The sequence below is a fragment of the Drosophila montana genome, unplaced genomic scaffold, assembly GCF_035044405.1.
Source record: "Drosophila montana isolate Dmon_TW-CO22-7 unplaced genomic scaffold, ASM3504440v1 contig_2883_1, whole genome shotgun sequence".
In the NCBI taxonomy this organism is placed as follows: Eukaryota; Metazoa; Arthropoda; class Insecta; order Diptera; family Drosophilidae; genus Drosophila; species Drosophila montana.
In genome coordinates, this window is record NW_026997758.1 from 27,689 (window position 1) to 51,699 (window position 24,011).

The 24,011-nt window shown below is 37.5% G+C and overlaps 1 protein-coding gene across 1 annotated transcript in view; it reads left to right on the plus strand.

Moving 5' to 3' along the window:
* Window positions 1-19,826: 19,826 nt before the first annotated feature.
* Window positions 19,827-24,011, plus strand: part of LOC135430075 (Krueppel-like factor luna) — a 78,007-nt gene continuing 73,822 nt past the window's right edge. Inside the window, exon 1 of the mRNA XM_064684614.1 lies at window positions 19,827-20,558. The gene's annotated coding sequence lies outside the window, so the exon portion shown is untranslated. The remainder of the gene's footprint in view (window positions 20,559-24,011) is intronic.

Here is a 24,011-nt window from a genome sequence, read left to right on the forward strand (position 1 = left end):
GGAATGCAGCACAGTGTGAAGGCCTTATTTCCAGTAACCAGCACCCCAGCCCAGCCCGGCCAGCAGGCGCAAGCGCAATAAAAGAGCAAGCTTCAGTTCTGAGCCTGATTGTCCCACTTCGGAATGATCAGGCATGACTATGACTGACAGGCTGGATGCCTGGATGCCTGGCTTTGTAAAAAAGTTTCTTCTTTGAACAAACACAGATTGCTACGCTGGACTGTCTACGTTAAACGCACATATCGATCGTTGCTCGTTGATCGCCTCGATCATAAGCCGGGGGCGACACTTTTGGGCCAGGCCACATCGGGACAACAGAATATTTTTATACGCTCGCGTTCGAAATATAAATGAGGTAAGCATGCAGCAGCAGGAACATCAGGATCGTAACCATCTTCAATTCGATCTCTCGATTTCCGATCCAAAGCGTTTTTGTAACAGCTCGCAAAGTTTAGCGCGACAAAAAACGCGCGAGCCGTTCACTTTGCTGAGCATTTGGATTTCGCGCTCGTTTGAGGTTTTTGTACCAGTTACCTGCAGATATATGAGCGAGCAACAGCTTCTGTGTTAGCTGAAGGAACTGAACCTGCTCAAGGTACTGAGCCTGCTCTCAGTATAGGCTGAACTATTGCAATGTTTCGTTGCGCTGTTAGCATTTGATTTGTGTTTTGGTTTTTGCGGTTACTGCACGTTTTCGGCATAAATCAAGATATTGTCGGAGAATCGGACAAGATGAGAAGGTGACCTCGACATATCTTGCAGTGTATGAGAAAACGATCGATGCGACTAATATTTTTCTGACGGTAATAGTATTGTTTTACGCGATTAGCAGCTTCAAATGTTTGATAACGCATATAAATGATTGATTTCCATTTGGGAATCGGTTATTGAGGCATATCCATTCACATTGTTAAAAGACTATTTCTTCCCTAATAATTATAAATTGACTTGGAGATATATTATCACAAAAAATTCACGTACATACACGATTATTGGAAGGGAGACAGAGTTTTGATTATAAATATCAATAGGAAAAAAACAAAAATAGAGAACGTGGTACGGCAAGGAAAGGATACAGAAAGAGACATAGTTGATCGAATTTTCAGCTTCCTAGCTTTTATGGTGCGTCTATCACTGGCGAATATAAGTATTGACCAAAAAGTATTCGTCTGCTTCTTTTTTGCTCAGCTAGGAAAACTATGGGTAATAACTCTTGTGCTCATTATCCAAAGTATTTTCAGCGTTGTTGTGGAAGGATAACAACAGAGTAAAGTATATCTCAGTGTATACTTGTTCGATAGACATTTTTAAATCATGGCATCATGAAAATGATATCATTTAAACAAATCATTTTATTTTTAATAAATCCTCAAACCAAGCACTCTTAAAAGCATTTGTTTATTTTCTCTAATTACTAAAAGTAGTAATAGTTTCTATGAAACATTTATTTCATTATATAAGTAAATATGAAAGTCTAGTCGTCTTGCGCTTTCTAAACTATTGACCTTTGACATAATTTAATGACTTCAGATTTGTAGGTTTCTCTTCTTACTTTTAACATTTTGTGCATTTCGCTGGTTCAGTTTGTATGCTCGGCTTTTATTCGGCGCTGCCCTTGTTAAATAAGGCAATTTTTTATGGGTAATTTCCTAAAGGTTCACTTAAATACTCCCGACCGAACTTGAACTCGAGATCTCTGCGATGAGTCTGGCTTGTCAACACATTTCGAGATTGATTTCTCTGTTTCTTGTGACTACCTCCGACCGCTGTGCACACAATTAAACCGTAAAAAGCGGCAACCCAACAAGAGGAACAATGGGAAAGGGTTAATTGGCAGCCACCGGCAACAGAAGCAGTTATGTTCTTATTTAAAACGCTCGACAACAGGTTAAACCCAAATGTGAGGCAATAAAAATTTAAAAATGTTTTCCTGCTTTCCTCATGGTGCTGCCCATTAAAATAGTAAACCAGCGGATCGATCGAATAGCCACTGAGTGAAACAGTAGCGCTCCAGAAATATCGTTCGATTGTGTCTAAAAACTGTGACATTTACATAATTAGCTTTTATTGTTAGTTGATCGCTTGCATAAGCGCAAGATCTATGAAACAACAAACAATCTCCGTAAGCGGAAATAAAGCAAACTGTGTACACAGGTGAGTTGCCTCTGAAAAGGCCTGCAAAAACAGACAATAATTAAAATTAATGTGGCTATTGGCTGCATTTGACTCCAATTAAATGACATGGCCCTTGGGTTGAATCCCGTCTCTGAGCATAACGAAAATCAGTAGGCGATTCTGTTGTCATAAAAGTAAAGTAAACAATTTTACAGCTATCAGCGCCACTGGGCACAGGTTACTCTGGTGAAGTTCTGACATGGACATCAATATCGTTAAACAGGTATCTCTGACTAAAATAAATAAGTCGCCCGTTGATTTGACGAGATGGCAATGGAATTCTTTAGGACATGAATAGTGCGCTAGGCAGCAAACCATTGGTTAAAACTATATCATCACATCTCCTAAGACCTTAGACAGCAGCGATTGTAACACTAGCTTCTCGTTAACTTAAAATCGAAATCGGTTACACGCCTTACTATTTGAAAAGTTAACTTTTGTCTCAAGAAACTTTTTTTTTTTGGAATGTACTTCGACTCAACCTGCAAATGGTGTGCTCAAATTAAGAAAAAAAAAAGACGAGCATAACACAATACCAAAAAGTAGACTGTGCTTGGTGTTACCGAAGTTGATCGATTTATGTCTGACTGCAGCTGCAGTGCGTCCTTTTAATTGGTACATCATGGGTTACGAGAGGGAGACATTGGAGGGCGAAAGAGAATGAGGTACAGAAACTGTAACTAAGTTAGAGCCAGCGGTGCGCTTGTGAGCAATTCGTCAAATCAAACAAGTAACGCATACTTCCGCATCCGACTAAGGGCAACTGATTCACCTGCTCCTTGACGCGCGCACATTAGCAGCGCATTGGAACTGCAGCCCGCATTATCCTTCGCTCTCGGCAAGTGCTCAAGTGCCCATCATTAGCTGGTTCGCTTTTTCAGCAATTACGCCACTTCAATTGTCTTTGACATGACTACACAGGATCTGCACCTTTCAAATCGCACTCTGTTAATTTTCTTTTCCTTTTATATAAGTCCTGCGCCGATGCTGGCGTACACTCGCGCCTCCTTCGCCTGGTAATGGTAATGGAATTATAATTATAGACTCCGCTCCCTCACTCGCTGTTCTGCACTGGCTAATGTTGTCAGCGAGGCTCGTGGCCAGTTTGCGGTTGCAGGTTGTGATGTCGCCACATTAAATTGTCAAATTGTTTGCGCCTTTCTTATCATGATGTTTGGCGAAGGGAAGCACGTGCTCATCATTTTTGTTATACCCTCTACTCATAAAAAAAATGGTATATAACTGCAAAAGGAGAACTCTCGGACCCCATAGAATATTTCTTTTTTGATGAGGACATCCAGATGAATTAAAGTATATACATAATTGAGCATTAATGCTGGTATAAAACATATAAAAACTAATTTTCTTTAAAAGTTAAGGAGATAAGTTGTCTAAAATTTGAGGTAATTTAATTTGAAAAATTAGGCTCCGCGTTAGAGTCTCAAAGTCGTCGGAGGGGAAAATATTGCAAACACGACAGATTTGCATTACATCTTAAAATATTATTTTCTTGAAGAATACAAAAAATTTCTTTATTCATTTCTTCCACTTGTCAATATCTGTGCACCTTTTGAAAATTAATATATTTTTTTGTCTTAGCTGAAGGTTGTAGTACCCACTTTTTCTCAAAAATACCGTTTGCAGCGCTCCATAGCTGCAGCAACGCTGTAAAGCGCCACCTATAGCATAACAAAGTTGTACTCGGTCTACTATAGGGGATATTTCAGACAGTGAGCACAAGCTGACTGTTATGAAACGCCTTAGTCTGTGCAATTACCATATAATTTGCTCTACTACCTTGCTTTAAGAGGAATGTGATATAAAATATTGTAGCCTGTGTAACAACCACAAAGTGTAGTGGAACATTTTATCTAAAACCAGTATAAATTAAATTATTACCGATATTATTATAGCAAATTAGCTATATAAATAAATCTATTGAATGTTTAAGCTTGTTCTACAAACAATTCATTGGTCGTTTTATTTTACGTCTTTATTCTTCTAAAAAAGAATTATCGCCCAAAAGCTGATACCGAATTTTAATCTACTCTATGGGGTCAGAGATGCTTTCCCCTGCCTACATTTGCACAAAATAATCATAACCCGATTATTTTTACCAATTTAAAATGTGTATAAAAAGTATAGTTAATTAATACTCTTAAAAAATATGAATTTTAATGATAAATTTTAATATCACTTACTGAACATTATTGCAATTTTAAAACTTAACAAATTGGCAATAGCATTTTTCGAAATACAAACAACAATTCGAAGTGCGAAGTTATAAGAATAGTATGAAGGCCTGAAAAGCGTCTTTTAGTCAACAATGCGTTGCGCATAAAAGTTCAAAAGGCCATTTGCGCTTAATTAAATTTTATTTGTAGTCAATGAGAATGAAAAAGAAACTGTGGATGCAGGGCAGGGGGAGAGATCTTGGTGCTTAGGGCCGGCCGCCTAATTCAATTATTGTACCACTGTAAATATGATTTACACAGGCAACGCCACTCGAACCACTCTTCAGCCGTTTGCAGCAGCAATGCCTGGGCAACAATTCATACGCACATTTGTTCGGCTAGAGGTCATAAAAAAGCGACTTACAAAAGGAGCAGTGGAAAACAGCTGAATTCTGAGGAGTCACGTATACCAAATGACGATTCACTCGCTAGGCCATAAGGCAATGGAGCAAGAGCAACCACACATAAAGCAACTGTAAAGATATTATTGCAACAAATACGCGAATTGTTGTTAAAATCTAAATGTACGACGCCAACAACCTAATTTATTTAACACTAAATATTGAGTGCCCAACATACAATGAGGGGACATTTCATAGTCTGTTAAATTTACCTTTGTTCAACGTATATTACTTTTATCAATTGTTGTTAGACGTTTTGGCTCAGTAGTATGAGCACTACGTGTGTATAAATGTGAATTGTTTTCGTTTAAGTTTGCTTAAACTTTATTTGCAAAATCAGTTTATATCGATTTAAAAAAAAAAAAAACAAAGTTTTAATGGTCACGTTACGGTATAGTATTCAAATTAGTTTAATTATTGGCATTCCGATTATAAACTATTTTCAGTTAGAGTTGATCATTGTCATGTACAAAGCGAATGGGTGACCAGAACTATTTAATATAAACAATTTCCAGGGGCTTGGGGCGAAACCAGATGTAACAAAAATTGTTAGTGAAATATTAGCAAGTCTGTATATGCGTAGATGGAAATATACAAGTTGTTGTTGCTGCTGCTAGCTAAGAATGCAAATTTGCCAAAAGTTTGCAAACATGTCTAAAAAACCTCGTGGCGAAATATGGGTAAACTGAATTTACGTGTGCTGCTCTTGCCGGTCGCTGTAATTTATGTCAAACAAACTGTGAAAAACTATGAAAATATTGTGCATAAAACAAAGAGGAACTCTGCAGACACACATAGCGAGAAAAAGATGCGGCCATGCGGAATGTTTATTTGCTGTGAAATTTGAAGCAAGCAACGTTTATGACACAGAAGTTTTCGTCGGCATTCACTGGAATTCATTTTGACAACGGCCACAACTAAATATTGTAACTTTTAATAATTTTCATAAATGCCCGGTATAAATTGCTTTAAATGTGAAACATGAGCAACAAACATCAAAGCAAAAATGGCCATTAAACAATTATAAGTTCTTGTATTTCGAATAGAAAATACTTTGGTCATGACTCAAAGGGTTAATGATTGGGGAATATAAAGTAGATCTTAAGCGTCCCATTGCTGCCAATTAATTTGACTTTTATTAAAGAAATAATACAATTAACCAACACAACCAAAAAGTTGAGCAAAACTGAAATGGGCTGGTAGGGGATAGGGGCGAGCCCTTTATTGGCCCTTGATTGATGAAACCACCCAGTAATCAAGCACCACTCAACGAGGAGGAGCTTCACAAAGTTTGTGGCTTTTCTGTTAATGAATAATAACCAAACGGGCAATGGGACACACGTGTTTGCATGTGTCAACTCACCCTTTCAGTTTCAGGCCCTATTAATGTTAAAAAGTAAAATTGTGTCGTAAATTAATTAAATTCTCTCTCCTTTGGCCCTTGACACTTGAGCCCCACAAATTGCTGGCAACTCCATCGTTGATTGAGAAATCTTTTGCTTCATTGGCATTTGAACTTAGGTTGTTCTTTTCTAGTTTATATAGAGCGCCTCATATCGCGGAAAATGCCAAATTAAATTATATAAACTCTGCAGTTTCCTATGTTTCGACTTTTGAGCATCAGAAGTGACGCATTAAAATCTACTAAAAAACTGAGCTGGCAAAAAATGTATCACCTCAATGACATTAAGCTAGCTTGGTTTAAACTTTTTGGACGACTTTATCGACAATTGGAAAAGTATCTGTAATATGTTTTTGTTACATACAGCATGGCTTATGTTATTCATACAACTATCAGTAATTTAATGCGTATCCAATTCGTTACTATCAGTCTCTACGATATTATGAATGCGTCGATCTTAAAATAGGCAATATTTGAGTTTTTACTTTTGATATTTTTATACCCTGAATCCATTGAAAATGGGTAAAGAGGGTATAATGTAGTTGTGCAAATGTATGTAACAGGCAGAAGGAAGCATCTCCGACCCCATAAAGTATATATATTCTTGATCAGAATCAATAGCCGAATCGATTTAGCCATGTCCGTCCGTCTGCCTATCCATATGTATGAACGCAAGGATCTCAGAACCTATAAGAGCTAGAGACTTGAAATTTTAGCTGTAGGTCCTCGTAGTCCCCGCGCAGATCGAGTTTGTTTGATCGATAAAAATCGATATCGAAATCCTGTTTTTTGGGCAATTTCGGTAAATAATATGAGCTAGAGTCGCCTGTTGGAAGAAGAGGGTTCAGGGTATCCCCTAGTCGGGAGTTCCCGACTAGAACCTCTTACTTGTTGTTCATGATTTGACCTCTAGATCAATTTTGCATCCAAACCTGGCAACATTATTTTTAGTCAAAATTCATATGAAAATGGTACCCACAATTATCCTATATAGACGTAGGTCAACATTTCCCACCCCCATAACTCGGTCAAAACTCAACCGATTTCCAACAGGTTTGGTTTTATTTTCATGGTTTGACCTCTAGATCAATTCGGCATCTATATCTGGGAACATAATTTTTAGTCAAAATTCATGTCAAAATGGTACCCATAAGTATCCTATATAGACATAGGTCAACTTTCCCACCCCCATAACTCGGTCAAAACTCAACCGATTTCCATCAGGTTTGGTTTTATTTTCATGGTTTGACCTCTAAATTAATTCGGCATCTATATCTGGGAACATAATTTTTAGTCAAAATTCATGTCAAAATGGTACCCATAATTATCTTATATAGACATAGGTCAACTTTCCCACCCCCATAACTCGGTCAAAACTCAACCGATTTCCAACAGGTTTGGTTTTATTTTCATGGTTTGACCTCTAGATCAATTCGGCATCTATATCTGGGAACATAATTTTTAGTCAAAATTCATGTCAAAATGGTACCCATAAGTATCCTATATAGACATAGGTCAACTTTCCCACCCCCATAACTCGGTCAAAACTCAACCGATTTCCATCAGGTTTGGTTTTATTTTCATGGTTTGACCTCTAGATCAATTTGGCATCTTAATCTGGGAACATAATTTTTAGTCAAAATTCATGTCAAAATGGTACCCATAATTATTCTATATAGACATAGGTCATCTTTCCCACCCCATAACTTGGTCAAAACACAACCGATTTTCATCAGGTTTGGTTTTATTTTCATGGTTTGACCTCTAGATCAATTTGGCATCTTAATTTGGGAACATAATTTTTAGTCAAAATTCATGTCAAAATGGTAACCATAATTATCTTATATAGACATAGGTCAACTTTCCCACCCCCATAACTCGGTCAAAACTCAACCGATTTCCATCAGGTTTGGTTTTATTTTCATGGTTTGACCTCTAGATCAATTTGGCATCTTAATCTGGGAACATAATTTTTATTCAAAATTCATGTCAAAATGGTACCCATAATTATCCTATATAGACATAGGTCAACTTTCCCACCCCCATAACTCGGTCAAAACTCAACCGATTTCCATCAGGTTTGGTTTTATTTTCATGGTTTGACCTCTAGATCAATTTGGCATCTTAATTTGGGAACATAATTTTTATTCAAAATTCATGTCAAAATGGTACCCATAATTATCCTATATAGACATAGGTCAACTTTCCCACCCCCATAACTCGGTCAAAACTCAACCGATTTCCATCAGGTTTGGTTTTATTTTCATGGTTTGACCTCTAGATCAATTCGGCATCTATATCTGGGAACATAATTTTTAGTCAAAATTCATGTCAAAATGGTACCCATAATTATCCTATATAGACATAGGTCAACTTTCCCACCCCCATAACTCGGTCAAAACTCAACCGATTTCCATCAGGTTTGGTTTTATTTTCATGGTTTGCCCTCTAGATCAATTTGGCATCTTAATCTGGGAACATAATTTTTAGTCAAAATTCATGTCAAAATGGTTCCCACAAATTTCCTATATAGACATAGGTCAACTTTCCCACCCCATAACTCGGTCAAAACTCAACCGATTTCCATCAGGTTTGGTTTTATTTTCATGGTTTGACCTCTAGATCAATTCGGCATCTACATCTGGGAACATAATTTTTAGTCAAAATTCATGTCAAAATGGTACCCATAATTATCCTATATAGACATAGGTCAACTTTCCCACCCCCATAACTCGGTCAAAACTCAACCGATTTCCATCAGGTTTGGTTTTATTTTCATGGTTTGACCTCTAGATCAATTCAGCATCTATATCTAGGAACATAATTTTTAGTCAAAATTCATGCCAAAATGGTACCCACAAATTTCCTATATAGACATAGGTCAAAACTCAACCGATTTCCATCAGGTTTGGTTTTATTTTCATGGTTTGACCTCTAGATCAATTCAGCATCTATATCTAGGAACATAATTTTTAGTCAAAATTCATGTCAAAATGGTACCCATAATTATCCTATATAGACATAGGTCATCTTTCCCACCCCCATAACTCGGTCAAAACTCAACCGATTTTCACGAAGTTTGGCTTTTTGTTAATGGTTTGACCTCTAGATCAATTTGGCATCATAATCTGGGAACATAGTTTTTAGTCAAAATTCATGACAAAATGGTACCCATAATTATCCTATATAGACATAGGTCATCTTTCCCACCCCATAACTTGGTCAAAACACAACCGATTTTCATCAGGTTTGGTTTTATTTTCATGGTTTGACCTCTAGATCAATTTGGCATCTTAATCTGGGAACATAATTTTTAGTCAAAATTCATGTCAAAATGGTACCCATAATTATCTTATATAGACATAGGTCAACTTTCCCACCCCCATAACTCGGTCAAAACTCAACCGATTTCCATCAGGTTTGGTTTTATTTTCATGGTTTGACCTCTAGATCAATTCGGCATCTATATCTGGGAACATAATTTTAAGTCAAAATTCATGTCAAAATGGTACCCATAATTATCCTATATAGACATAGGTCCACTTTCCCACCCCCATAACTCGGTCAAAACTCAACCGATTTCCATCAGGTTTGGTTTTATTTTCATGGTTTGACCTCTAGATCAATTCGGCATCTATATCTGGGAACATAATTTTTAGTCAAAATTCATGTCAAAATGGTACCCATAATTATCCTATATAGACATAGGTCCACTTTCCCACCCCCATAACTCGGTCAAAACTCAACCGATTTCCATCAGGTTTGGTTTTATTTTCATGGTTTGACCTATAGATCAATTCGGCATCTATATCTGGGAACATAATTTTTAGTCAAAATTCATGTCAAAATGGTACCCATAATTATCCTATATAGACATAGGTCAACTTTCCCACCCCCATAACTCGGTCAAATCTCCTTTGATTTTTACGAAGTTTGCCTTTTTGTTCATGGTTTGACCTCTTAAACAATTTGGCATCTAAATCTGGTAACATTATTTTTTGTCATAATTCATGTGAAAATGCTACCCTCAAATATCCTATATAGTCATAGGTCACATTTTCCCACCCACATAACTCGGTCAAAACCTAACGGATTTTCATAAAGTATTGCTTTTTGTTCATAGTTTGACCTCTAGATCAATTCGGCATCTATATCTGGCAACATTATATTTAGTCAAAATTCATGTCAAAATGGTACCCATAATTATCCTATATAGACATAGGTCAACATTTCCCACCCCATAACTCGGTCAAATCTCCTCTGATTTTCACGAAGTTTGGCTTTTTGTTCATGATATGACCTCAATATCAATTTGGTATCTACATCTGGCAACATTATTTTTCCCCCGTTTTCAAGTTATCGATAAAAATCGATATCGAAATTCTGTTTTTTGGGCAATTTCGGTTAATAAGCGCTAGAGTCGCCAAACTTCTAGAATAGTATATATATATATATCAAGTCTCTTTAATTTTATACCAATCGCCTGTTGGAAGAACAGGGTTCAGGGTATCCCCTAGTCGGGAGCTCCCGACTAGAACCTCTTACTTGTTATATATATTATAAGTTCTTTTTAACATTGGACTTTAAGTAGTCAAACATTAATATATGATACTGACTTTAAAGGTGTATGAGGCCAAACAGTATGGTTTTTCAATTTTGCACAATTTAAATGACAGTCATACCCTACAGGGTATGCGGGCAACAATATGCTGCCAGTCCCCCGTTTCACACATGTGGCTCATGAATTTGACGTCATGAAGGTCAACCCACAAACATATTTGAACAAAGAGATACACACACTCATTTTACACAAATGACTGGTCGGTCAATTGAAGAGGTTAATTTTGTGTGTTGTGCCTGGGCTTAGTCATGTCTCCGGGGTGTTAATGTTAATGCTTCATATGCCACATGCGGCATATATCGGTCCAATTGAGCGGCTGTATGAAGTTTCCCTAGATATGGCTTTGGCAATTATTATTTCAACAAATTAAAAATTAATGAGTGCTGGTCATACGGTCATCAAAGCATAATTGTAATTGCTGACTTATACGGGACTGCCATAGTGACTGAGCGTCAGTGCTTATTAAAATTTAATTAATATCACAGTACAACCGTATAATGCTTATCTAACATGTCAATTATGCGGGCACTTTGTTGCTGTTTTTATACCCTGAACCAATTTAAAATGGTTAAAAAGGGTATAATGGTTTTGAGCAAATGTATGTAGTCTTGTCCCTGTCTATCCATCTTAAAGTCTATAAGTAAGAATGCGTCGATCTCGTACGTATGTCCTCCTCGTGCCTGCGCAGTACGAGTTTGTTTCAAATTGTCGATAACTTGCCTTGTTTCCATGAGTTTGATAAAAATCGATATCTCAATCACGTTATTTGCGCACATCTAAGAGCTTACAAGAGCTAGAGACCCCAATATTGAAAGACTCTCTTATAGTAAACACAGATCCAGAATATTTCACTTCCTCATCTTGATCTTTGGTATTAACAGACACTTTTTTTTGGAAGCAGCAATTTCGAAATTACAAGTTTTAAAGAATATATTAAAATATATATTAAAATGCAGTAAAAAAGATTATATAGCAAATAAAGGTAGTTCTTAAATAATTAAAGCTTGAATCAATCTGAATGAACTATTTGACCTTTTTCACATCTTATTATTAAGTCACATGACGTACATGATTCCTACAGGTAGTCAAAGATCTCTGTACGGGTAGCCAAAATGTGGGCATAATCTTGTGGCTGCTTTAGGCCAGTTGCTGTTTACTTGTTGTTGACAGCTCTTTGGCGAGGTGTAAGCTTTTCAGGGGTCGAGAGTTTTAGGTGTGAAAGTGGGTGAATGTGTTCGTATGTTTATAATTGCACCGGTGACAGATTTTGACAATCTACTTTTTGTTTTGGACTAGCTATGCATTTGATGGCTGGAAACCGCAGCATGAGACGAAAGTTGTCCGTTTGTTGCCCATACAAGTGGCATGTCGTGGAAAAAGAGCCGTAACCACATATGTTCTCACTGGTCTTAATAGGGCGGTGCAGGCATGTCGAGGGCTTTTTGTCGGAGGCAAGCACTTGATTTGCTGGTCAACTTAAAAGGACATTTTCACTAGTCAGACCTTTATGATACGTATATGCACGTGTATGCATATAATATCATTGTATTTCTTGATCACCATTATTATTGTATTATTTAACGAAGCATCGATAGTGGTACTATAAAAGAACTTTAATGTCTAATGCCTTAGTTGTTTTCAGCTGTTGCAGATTCAATCTGATTTACCCATTCAGGATTTTTTTTTAAGTCTGTAAGTCTGTCTGATTGCCTCAAAAATATTCCTTAACTCACTTCCAACTCTTAAAGCTAAATCTTTATACATATGTAAGCCTTTTGGTCCTGACTGACTGATTGGTGAATAACGCACAGCTGCGAAAACACGCATCAGATGATTTTGAAGATTCTGAAATTGATCGAATGGTAAACAAAAAACTTTTATACAACTGATTTCCGCCAAATTACCACAGTTGCGGGTGGAATTTCGAAAATCCCTGAAACACTTATTCATTATTGTAATTCATTAATGTAGGGCTTCAAAAAAAAGCTAAAAGCGAATCGGACAAAAAATAAAACTTCGTCCAAAAAATCGTTGATTGAGGAAGCTTGGATTACGCGATTGACGCTAAATAAGCCTTAAATTAACTTATAAAGATCCCTGGAAATGAATTTGAACCTGAAACTGCGCAAACACAACATCTTTTGACTGTTCAAGACTCTAAACCAACCTGTCTATATACAAAAAAATTTACTTCCTTACACTGCTTACTGCTAGCACACGTTGAACATGCAGCTAATGCAGGCAAGGACACTTTTCATTCTTGGTTGCATGTATAGAGAGTCGTCACATCACAAGAGAGTTGTAAATATTTCCTAATGTTTCCAGCCCTCACAGACACGCACATGCGCTCACTTTCACATATACATACACAGTACACACAGTATGCTTGCACAGAGCTGGCTGCTCGCAGAAAATTTCGCTTGCGGCTGTTGGAGCTATGCTAACCAGTGCTCAAAGCAATGCGTGGCAAAGCTCAAACGGTTGAACATTGTTGTTGTTTCCCAGTTGCTCAGTGGCGATTGTTGCTGTTGCCGTTGTGGGTAACGACGGCTAGGCAGCCTGTAACAATAATTTAAGCGATTTTACACTTTTTGTGAGTGGGTTAATGGCATGCCTGCCTGTGCCGGGGGTAGGCAGGCAGGTGGATTCGGTATAGCGTTTTTACGCAGCAAAAATGCTTTTTGCACAAAGAGTCTTCTTCTACGGTGGCAGTGTAACACACATAGCTTATGAATTCCACAATTCCCGCTGACTTCGAAGCTATTGTGGCCTGCTCCTACAGCTCCAGTGTCCCCCAACCACTATAAGGCACAAAGTAAAAATGTAGACCGTGTGGTTGGTACTGGGCAGCCTGCCGGGCTTACAAAGAAATGTAACAACCACAACTGTGGAACACAAAACATTTGTTGAATGGCTCTTTAAAATAGTATATAATGTACATAAAATAATTTAAAACTATATACAAATATGTATAGACTTGTACCCTGTACCTTTTGAATGAATTAATTTCTATAAACTTATATAAGAGTATATAAAGTATCCCCATAGTAAATCGAACTTGATTAGCGGAGTTTTGTTAAATGAAAGTAGTTTGGCTGGATTCTAAAGTGTTTCAAATTAGATCAAGTATTGATTAAGTTTTTAGGCTGGTGGTGGATTTGTTTTCTCAACGCAACTCTATGCGAATGATATTTAAGGTTTCGGAATCACGTTTAGGTTCGCTTTCACACTTTGAAGTTTTATGTTTCTTGCTCACGAAACAGAACTGTGGTGCCTTTTTTATTTTTTTGGTTGAAAAATTTTATACTTATCATCAAATTGACAAAGAAAAAGTTTTTCATTATTACATTGCGCTGTCATTTGGGCGCAGAAAATAGCTTTTGAAAGTTTTGCTTTGTTTCTGGATGCTGCGTGTAACTGGAGTGCAGCGCGTAAATGAGCTACGCTTACTTACGCTTACTGCTTCTCCATCTCTCTCTGTAGATATACATATTTTCATGCCTGCCCAGTGCGTAGTTGACGTAATTTTCTCAGATGTCTTTCCGTGGAGCCGCATCCTTGCACATTAATCCATTTGGTGCTGCCTCATCCTGCTAGTTTTGCTGCGTTGCCTGCTGGCTGCACGCAAATGAGGGTACGGTCAAATCACTCACTGTCAACCAGTGTCCCTCGCAAGGAAAGAGTGGAGCATGTTCTTTAATTTTTTTGCGCCATTTTTTACCCGCAGCAATTTCTATTGCTTGACGTTTGCCCGTCTGCTGTGTCCTTTGTCGGTGGTCCAGGTCCAGCCTCGGTCCAGCTTAAGTCTCATCTTCAACTTGTACTTCTCTATGTATTTCCTTGTCTTGACTGCTGCCTGTCAACGCGACTTAAGATAAGCGCTGAAAACTTTACACCAAAAAAAGGGTTGCTCTGACGTTTAGCTTTCGCATATTTGCACATCCCAGCCCCTGAGATACCCACACTCAGTCTAATAATATATTTTATCGACTTAGACTGTGTAAGGCGAAAACATGACAAATTCGAAAATAGAAATTCTTCAACCAGATTCTTGTCAAAAAACTTAATTCATGATGGTAATATGCGTTCGGGTTTGTGCTTAAAATACAAAGAATTCAAATTAAATGCGATGCCGCCATTTCTTGACTTGCCTGTCAATTGCTTTCAATAGCTTTTCACTCTTCATGAAGTGTAGCATCCCTTCCCACAAACATTTGTCCATTCTTAAAATTGTTGTAGAAAAGTTTATTTCAATGCCGATTTCACAGAGATGCATTGTAATCTCTCAGACAAACGCTTCTAAACTAAAATATATATCTTTATATAAATATATATCTTTATATAAAATCTGTTTGTCCTGATTGACTGACTGACTGACTGATTGATTTGTGATCAACGCACAGCCCATACCTTAAGAGCTACGAAGCTGAAATGTTCACAATAGTTACCTTATGTGATGCATGCATGCGTACATGAATGCCTGAATGCCTACATACATGCACACATACATCTGTCAATATATACATGAACGTATGAATGTATGCATTTTAGCATATATAAATATATGCAGGCATACATACATATATGTTTGCATATATATATATACATATATACGCACATATATGCATGCAAATAAACAAAAAATAAACAAACAAAAAAAAAATACAAAAAATAACACAAAAATACCACTACACTACTAGCTTAGCATGAAAAGGTGCAAAGCCTACTGGGATTCTTGAGAATCGAGGAGAAGAGCACTTGATAGAAATATGTATTATTTAAATTTGCTGCACATCGACAAATAAGCTTGGTCTGCTATTGTAATTAGCACATAAACATGCATGCGCACATAAAAAAAACTAGCGATAAACTTGCGTATTGTACTCAAAAGCAACATTTTATGGTTCATCTGAATTCTCAACAAAGCTCAAGCGAACATAGCCAAGTTTTCGCAAATATTAGGACTATTGATAAAATATCTTCTAATCTGTAGCTTGTATTACACATAGTAAAAAGACAGCAACAAGCGTAACATTGTCAATATTTTCATTCATCAAGCGCAAGAATTACATACACATACTCGTCCTTATTGTTTTATCCACACAATTCACTCACCCATTCATATATTTTATGTTTTGTTTACACTGCCGGCGTGCGCGTCAACATGCAGGTGACGTCACCTGTACTCACGGAGTGTACCATAAAAAATCGCAATCATTTAAGAGAGTTACAAAGAGAGATATGCTAAAGAGACAGACTGTTATACAAGATATTTCGAAAGAGTACTTGTAACAGCGGCTCCAAACTCGAAACAGTCTCCTGCTTTTCCCTGTTTGCAACTAAGGAAGGAACTCGTAATTTGGCTGCTCATATCGAGGATTCTGCGGTAGGTTAAGCTTCCGTAAAAAAAGGAGAGCGAAACAGAGTGACTGCGAGTGTCCAACACGAGCCAAAATATACCGAGTTCCCTTCAGCAACGTCATCGGCAATGGCCAGCCTCTGAATAACATTCGTGGTTTGCATCCTCTCGTGTTTCTGTCGTCGTCATCAGGAGGTATCGACCAGAGTTCGCACTCAACAGAAACGAGTCAGCGTTTGAATCTGTCGGGTCGGGTCATTGCGCTGTGCATTGCATTCAGTTGGCCAATCAACACACATGCAAACAAACAAGCTAAACCCACATACACAGTGTTGCATACCAACAGGCGACGTAATCAAACAATGAGGGCCAAGCAATGTGTATAAGTGAGTGTGCATAGCTGTTGAGCTGTTTTTTTTTTTTATAATTATGAGCTTCCAAACACATGACATACGCTCTGAAAATAAGGCAACGCTTTATTTCTGGTTTTAAAGCTTCGTAAAACTGTTTTGTGTACTTTCTATCCTCAAACTGTTTTGCCGGCTTTAGCACGCTCTCTTCTCTAAAATTCTCTCTTTGTTGTACTTCGCCTGCGCCGAAAGCCAAAATATATTGAATGAGTGAAAAATAAGCATGCAGCGAAGTTCAAGTGCCGGTTGGGTTGTGCTACGAAGGGGGTCATTTCATCTGCCTAACAATATCCTGATAGGTGCCACACTTCTTCTATTTTCATATCATTAAAATTCCATTTGCCGCTACTCTCTAGCTGAGTATTGTTTTGGGCAAAACTTTTATTATACCTTCCCCTTCATATTCATTCTTTCTTTACTGTATTTTTGGACATGTTGACTGTTGAAATTTTTGCAGCTCGAATAACCCAATACTTGTCACATAGCTAACTTCCTAATTCTTACTGCTATCAGGGTTACCAGGGCTGCCAAAGACATGTACCTACTGTCCCCAGATGTTGCAAACTGTTTTGCTGTCGTCAGCGTGTGTTGCCCTTAAACAATCTGTTCGCTTGTTAAATTGTACGCAATTAAAAGTTGTTAGGTTTTGGGTTTTTAAAAAGTTAGGAACTTTTTCGTGTTTATAGATTTGAATTACTACTTTAATTGAAATATATAAGTGAAGACAGAAGGAAGTGTAACAATTAGCAAACGCTCATGTTGAGTATTCTCTGTTATGGGACATCACACACAACAAGGCTTACTAGCAGAAGGGCCTTCAGCAACAAAAACACTTTGAGTTCGGGCATTGCAAATGTAATAAATTAATGGCCATTAACAAGGTGCCAAAGGTACTAAATTACCTCGGGTTAGTTGCCAGGGACTTTGTCTCCCATTTTAAACAATTTCGTAGTGCATTGGCCTCATAATTTCAATTTAACCAAGGCCACCATAAATCATAGTGTCTTGTTAGTGAGTGATGTTTTTAAATACCTTTAATACGAAAATACAAAGTTGTTATCTATACCGAATAATAGGATTTATAATATCTTTACGTTCCACCAAATACATAAACATATATGTAGATAAATTTGCAACTGTTCCCGGGCATATTTCTATTTATTTTCCTTACCCTCGCCTACTATATGCGCTCATAGCCATAATGATTAGTGTGAGATGCATAATAATCATGCTTTTTTTATATTCCATGATTAGTTTCCAATTCATATGCGTCTTGTTGCCTTTGTGTTCTGTCTGTTTCTTGTGCTATGTTGCCACTTGCCTCTGCTTTTACCGCTTTTACACTTTCCGCCTTCCACTTGGATGTATTATGTTTTCATCTATTCCCTTTTGGTCTTTGCTTTGTTTTTTGGTCCAAAAATATTACCACGTAAATTATAAATAAATTGAAAGGTATGGTCTTAACGCTCGCCGTTTTTTCCTTGTACCCCTCCCCTCGCTCTGCGATGAGACCATGGCATGCACAAGTTTCCGTCAATTTGTGTGTTACTTAACATGCATAAACTGTTTCCATGAATACATCAAAATATTTTCGCTTTGTCCGTAAGACCAGCTTTACAATCAAAAAAAAAAGGTAGGTAATGAGATATCCTGTAGCTAGTTTAATTATTGTAGAAGTGTTATACAGTTTGATTTCTATCAAAATGGCTCATCCGTAGTTTTAATCAATTGCCTACAATCAAAGGATCTTCTCTATAACAAAATGTAGACTCGAACTAATTTCGATTTTTTTTATTTACTTGGGAAATAAGCCGTGAAAAGATTTTGTCTGCTCATAAGCCAAGCGAGCAGTCTACCCATATGCAAGGTCTAGGAGTTCGCGTTATTCTTTTGGGCCTTTGAGTTTAGCTGGAAATTGATGCAGTTGTCTGTTTGCAAATTTACTCAAGCGAAATTAATGATCTGTCCATGTAAACTCATTTATTTTGTCGACTCCTTCGAAGCTAGAGATAAAGTGCCTAAATATTTTAGAAACAAGGGAAATGTTTAACACGAAAATCGATATCTCACACAGTTTGATAAATATATTAATCAAATTAGTGTGGAAAGTGGCACAAAATCGCTCGTAGTGAAATTATAATTCGCAAATCGACTTACTATTATTCGTACTAAGTGGCAAAGCTATTGCATCCCCTTAGGTTAATGTGGTTCATATAAAGTCACCGGCAAAGTGAGAGGAAAACCGTTATCGCATATGTTACAACAAAAACCTTCATAAATATTTTAATTACCGCCCTCGTGTTATAAGGCATACTAGGTACTCGGCTGCACGTTTCCGATAATAGACAATTCTGCACGCCGATGTTTGTTCCTTACATGGCTCTTGGGTTGAAGCTATGGCTGAGCGCTTTGGCATGCCATAATTTGTGCCATTTACGGATTTGTGCGACTTCCGCCGAGGAGGAGGGCACAACAACAAGATGTCAAATCGTCAACACACCTTAACTTGCCCTAATCTCTGTTCACGTATAGTTTATTTGCAATAATTTCAACTGCCATTTGCCTCAACATTATGCTTGTCATCATTTTTGGAGAGTGTAGGATATGTACGACAGTGCGTAGCTCACAGGGCCACACAGTTCCCGTAGTACACCATATATGTGATTATCAATGATTAAATTTATGTTGATTGATTGCGTATTGTTGATGGATGATATTTTATTGGGTTGTATTCATTTATTGTTTTGATTAATGCAAAGAAAGCTGCACACGAAGTACTCGGAATATTTAAAATTACTAGCCAGATTTAAACAAGGCTAGATCGACTTCGATCTTTAAAATGATCAAGAATCAAAGCATAGTCTGCTATGTTTTTTTCAGCTGTCACAATTGTATGTATAATGCAAAATTTTTTTTAGCAGCGAATGTTAGTATTAACTGACTGTTATCAATTTCACCACTTCGCTTGTATTCGCTCTTCTGAATTTTTATTTCTGACGATTACGTCCGACATTGAATTCGCTGCGGTGGTGAGTTTGCTCACCGCTACGTACGCCGCAGCAGAGAGACCGACCAAGAGTACAATTTGTAGTCTCTGAGCGCCACATGGGCTCTGTTAACTTACAGTTTGACTCTCTGTTCTTAACATGTGAGTGTTAATAGTCGCTTAACTTGCACTTGTGGTTCTCTGAGAGTAACAGCAGCAACAGTCTTATTTTTACCGGTTACGTTAACGGTTCAGCGTGCGTCGGAGTCGCAAGCGCAGTTATCACAAACAACAGCAGCCGCATCCGTCGCCGCAGCAGTAGCAGCAGCGTCTTTTTTCATCAAGCAGCAAATTCACACAAAACGAAATGCACTTGTGCAGTTGCTAGAAACGAGAAGATCGGAAAATTGCCAGTGTGTGCTTTATACTTATAGCGGTACTTAATGCGTCGCCCCGTATAGCTTGTTTGTGTGCGTGGTGTAAACAAAGTTTTGATAAGAAATGAGTGGACGACAAAATGTTTTGATAAAACAGACAGCAGCAACAACGACAATTTAAACAGCCATGAATTTACGGTGATACATGCAACTACCACAAGTAGAAGAGTAACACCTGTAAACAGCAAACAAGGGAAAACGTTTGCAGTGTAAATAGAAAATCACAATAATAGTAGCTAAAAATTCGTCGACACTTAAGTCGCCAAGCAAAATGGATAAATAATAATTGCAAAGTTAACGCAAACTACTAAATTCTTATCGCCATTTGCTCGCCTAAAGTCTGCAGTGTAAACGATTCGCGTAGTTTGTTGTTGTTTGTCGGCATTCGGCATTCGCTGTGTCAAATCTTCGTCTCCTTGATGTGTGTGTGTGCCGCAGTGTATTTGTGTGCAAACAAGTTTTGCGCAAAAGTGCGTCCAAGTAACAAGTGTTGCAGCCAGCAGCAACGACTACCATAACAACAACTTCAAGAGGTACGCAAAACTAAATATTATGGAAAGAGTACAAATTTAAGCCGCATTTACTGGTTAAAGAGCTGAGCAGCATGCATTAGTGTTTGCATCTCTTTCCATCAGCCATCAGCAGTGCAGTTAAAACCTCCCACCACCGCACAGTGACTCAGCGGATAGACCGCGAAACTCACGCTAAAAATATTAGGAGCCCCATACCCATACCCAGCGTTTAATCATTTGCCATACAACCATAACTAACTTCCCAAGCTCTTATTGTTGTTTCATTATTGTAAGCAAAAAAACTTTGTAATTTGCATGAACTACTCAGTAGTTCGCTAATATTAAATCACGTAGCGCAGGCAGAAAATATAAAATGCGGTTGATTCATGCCTCCAGCAGTTTTTTCTTTTCAATTTTTGTGCGGTTGTTGAAGCGCGGTAAAATAAATACGTACATATGTATGTGTATGTAATATTCTTATATGCTTATACATATACAATGCTTATGGGGTATATCTGGCAAATCAAGTGCCACATTTGTTTTATGATTATATCGAACGTTGCTTGTGTTGGGCTCAACTTGCAGGCGGTTTCTTTTTACATTCAATCAAAAATAAATAACAAATAATATCAGAGGTTCCTGGTACTACAAGTATATTCTGATATAGAATACTGACACCAATATTGCACTCCTAGTAATTTGCACCTGCTTGTAAAATTGCAGTTCGATTTGTCAAGTGTGCGCTATACGGCTACTTGGGGTACTTTGGGTATTATTAAAACCCGTCAAAAACTATCTTTAACGAGATCAGTAACAACAATAATACACAATAAAACTTGCTTGTCGCAAACCCAATTGACGAAACAGCACATGTGTAACACTCTCTGGTCTCTTGAGCACGGTCCAAAAATTAATGACTTGGAGGCGGCTCCAGCGACTGACTATCGCCTAAATTAACGCGTGGTCTTTATTAATATTTATTTGACTGTACCAAAAATAAAAATTGAGAACATAAATAACCTTTTGTTTATAAACATACACAATTTGCCAACTAAAAATAAATGACATGAGATATATATATATATATATATATATATATGTATACACAATACATATATAAATGTCCGGGTTGTCTTAGGGTTAATTGCTGCATACAGAATACACACTACTTGAATATATTTTGCGTAGACAATTTCAAAATTTTAAGATATGTATATTCATATCGAATATAATGTTAATACTTTTTAAGTATTTTGCTTTAGGGCGGTTAAACAAATTTTTAGGAAAGCGTGGAATCATTTCAAGTCAAAAAATACTGGCACTCAGACTGGCGGACAGGCTGAAACACATAGCGTAAATGTTTAGGCCTGAGATGACTGTAATATTGAATATATCATCAGCAAAATAGGATAGTATATGTCTTAACAAGCTTTTAATTTCCGCGGTAAAAGATAGCATTGGAATATAATATACTATGTACATCCGATGGTTATAAAATTTGTATTATGGATTGGATGGTTTATCTTTGGAAAAATTCCACTCATAATGCAATACAAACAAACAAACAAACAGGCAGGCAGTCAGCAACAACGAAAGGTCTGTAAAAATAGGCAGCAATGAATATTTGCTTCCATTCGTTTTTTTTTTTTTTTTATTTTAAGGCAATTCACGTGTGAAATGAACAAAGTGTTGAAATGTATGTTGTGAGGGGGAGGACAGCACGGGGCTGCCCCAGGGTATAAATGAGCTGAGCAGGAAATATTACGCAGCGGTGAAACAATGTGAAAGAGTTACGTTGGAGCGAATAACATATAAAAAAAAATTTTTAATGCATAGGGAAATAAGAGGAGAGTCCAAATGCAAGTGGGTATAGAGGTGGCATACCATGCAAATCAAGTTCAGAGAACAAATTTCATATGTTGTCACTGCTGTTTTGTTGCCACTTTTTCATATAAAATACATTTTTTTTTGTGAACTTTGCCTTTAGATGGCCTAATATGGTTGGACATACTGTCAAGATCACGCCTACAACTGTGACTGTGCTATTAAAATAAAACCCTTTATATTAAAATAAGTAAAGTTAACGATTCTGGGTGCAAAGGGTGTAAGAAGGGTCAGGTTCGTGAAAATTTCTACATCGCTGACGGTACTGATGCTCAATCATAGTAGCCAAAGCTGCATCAGCAGCAAGAAGAGAAATATATTAAAACGCACGTAGGCTGCAAGCGGACGTGAGCGTGACCCCGCCTCCGTCTCGCTTCTTTTTTTTTTTATGTTGAGTTGCTGATTGAAGGGTATACGAACGAGTAGAGCATCAAAATGCGTGTGAGGTTGCATTTGTGAGTGTTTGTGTATATACATATGTCTGTTGGAAAATCTCTGTAAAAGTCTGCATGCAAGTTTAAGGCATGTGGGCAATACTTTGGTGCTAACGCGTGGGTATGGTAATTTAAATGTTTGTTAAGTTGTAAGTAGTTATAGTTGAAACCTATCATCTGAAAAGTTAATAGGCGACCAATAGTTTTTTTTTTTTTAATTTCGCTGAAGAAAAGTGAAACTGGGTCAACAGCTGCCCACCAACTACCAACTAGGCGAGTGCACAGGGTCTATATGGCAAGACAAGTCTGATCAATGGACCCAAAAATTAAATGTAGAAGCCTTCTTTTTTCAAAATATTTTCTTTTTCATTTTACGGTTTGAGTTACAAATTTAGAAAAAAATGGACGAAAAGATGAAAATAAAATTACTTTTGATTTTGGAGAGCATTCACCTGGAGAATGTGTAAATTAGAGCGACGGTTCGCCAAGTTTTGACAAAATTTAAAAGGCACCGACAGTAAATAAATCAGCTTTTCAATCATAAAATGCATCTGAAGTTCCATGCCCAAATTCAGTGACCAGGCCCAGAGCCGTTCGAGCCGTTGTAAGCCATGTGCTGCAGGCAGCTCAAAACAAAACAAAACCAGACACAAAATAAAAACAGAAAACTGTACTAAAATCAACTCAAAAGCGCACGGTCGCTAGCCACTTCAACTGCGGGTTGGTTCTTTTTCAGTTAACACGAGAAAAAAGAGAGATACGTTATAAAAGAGCGAACAAAAACAGGTAGTAAAAAATCGACAACAAAACGAGCCACGAATGTTGCCGTATTTTGTTGCTCAACTAGGGAGGGACGAACAAAGCGCTTAGAAATTAAAGTAAAATACAACATATATAGAAGAGGCCGAACTCGAACCCGAACTCGAAACCAAAACCAAAACCGAAACGACTCAACTCGACTCGACTCGACTCGATCCAGGCTAATAAACCAGCAGATACCTTTCAGGGTTTCAGGCCGGTGCTTGGTGCCAGCTCCGTACTATTGACGACAACACTAATAATTTGAGCCGTAACGCGACAGTCCCAACAACTGACTGTCTTTTATATATGTATGTGTGCTTATGCCAGTCAATGGGGTTACTGACCTAAAATTTGG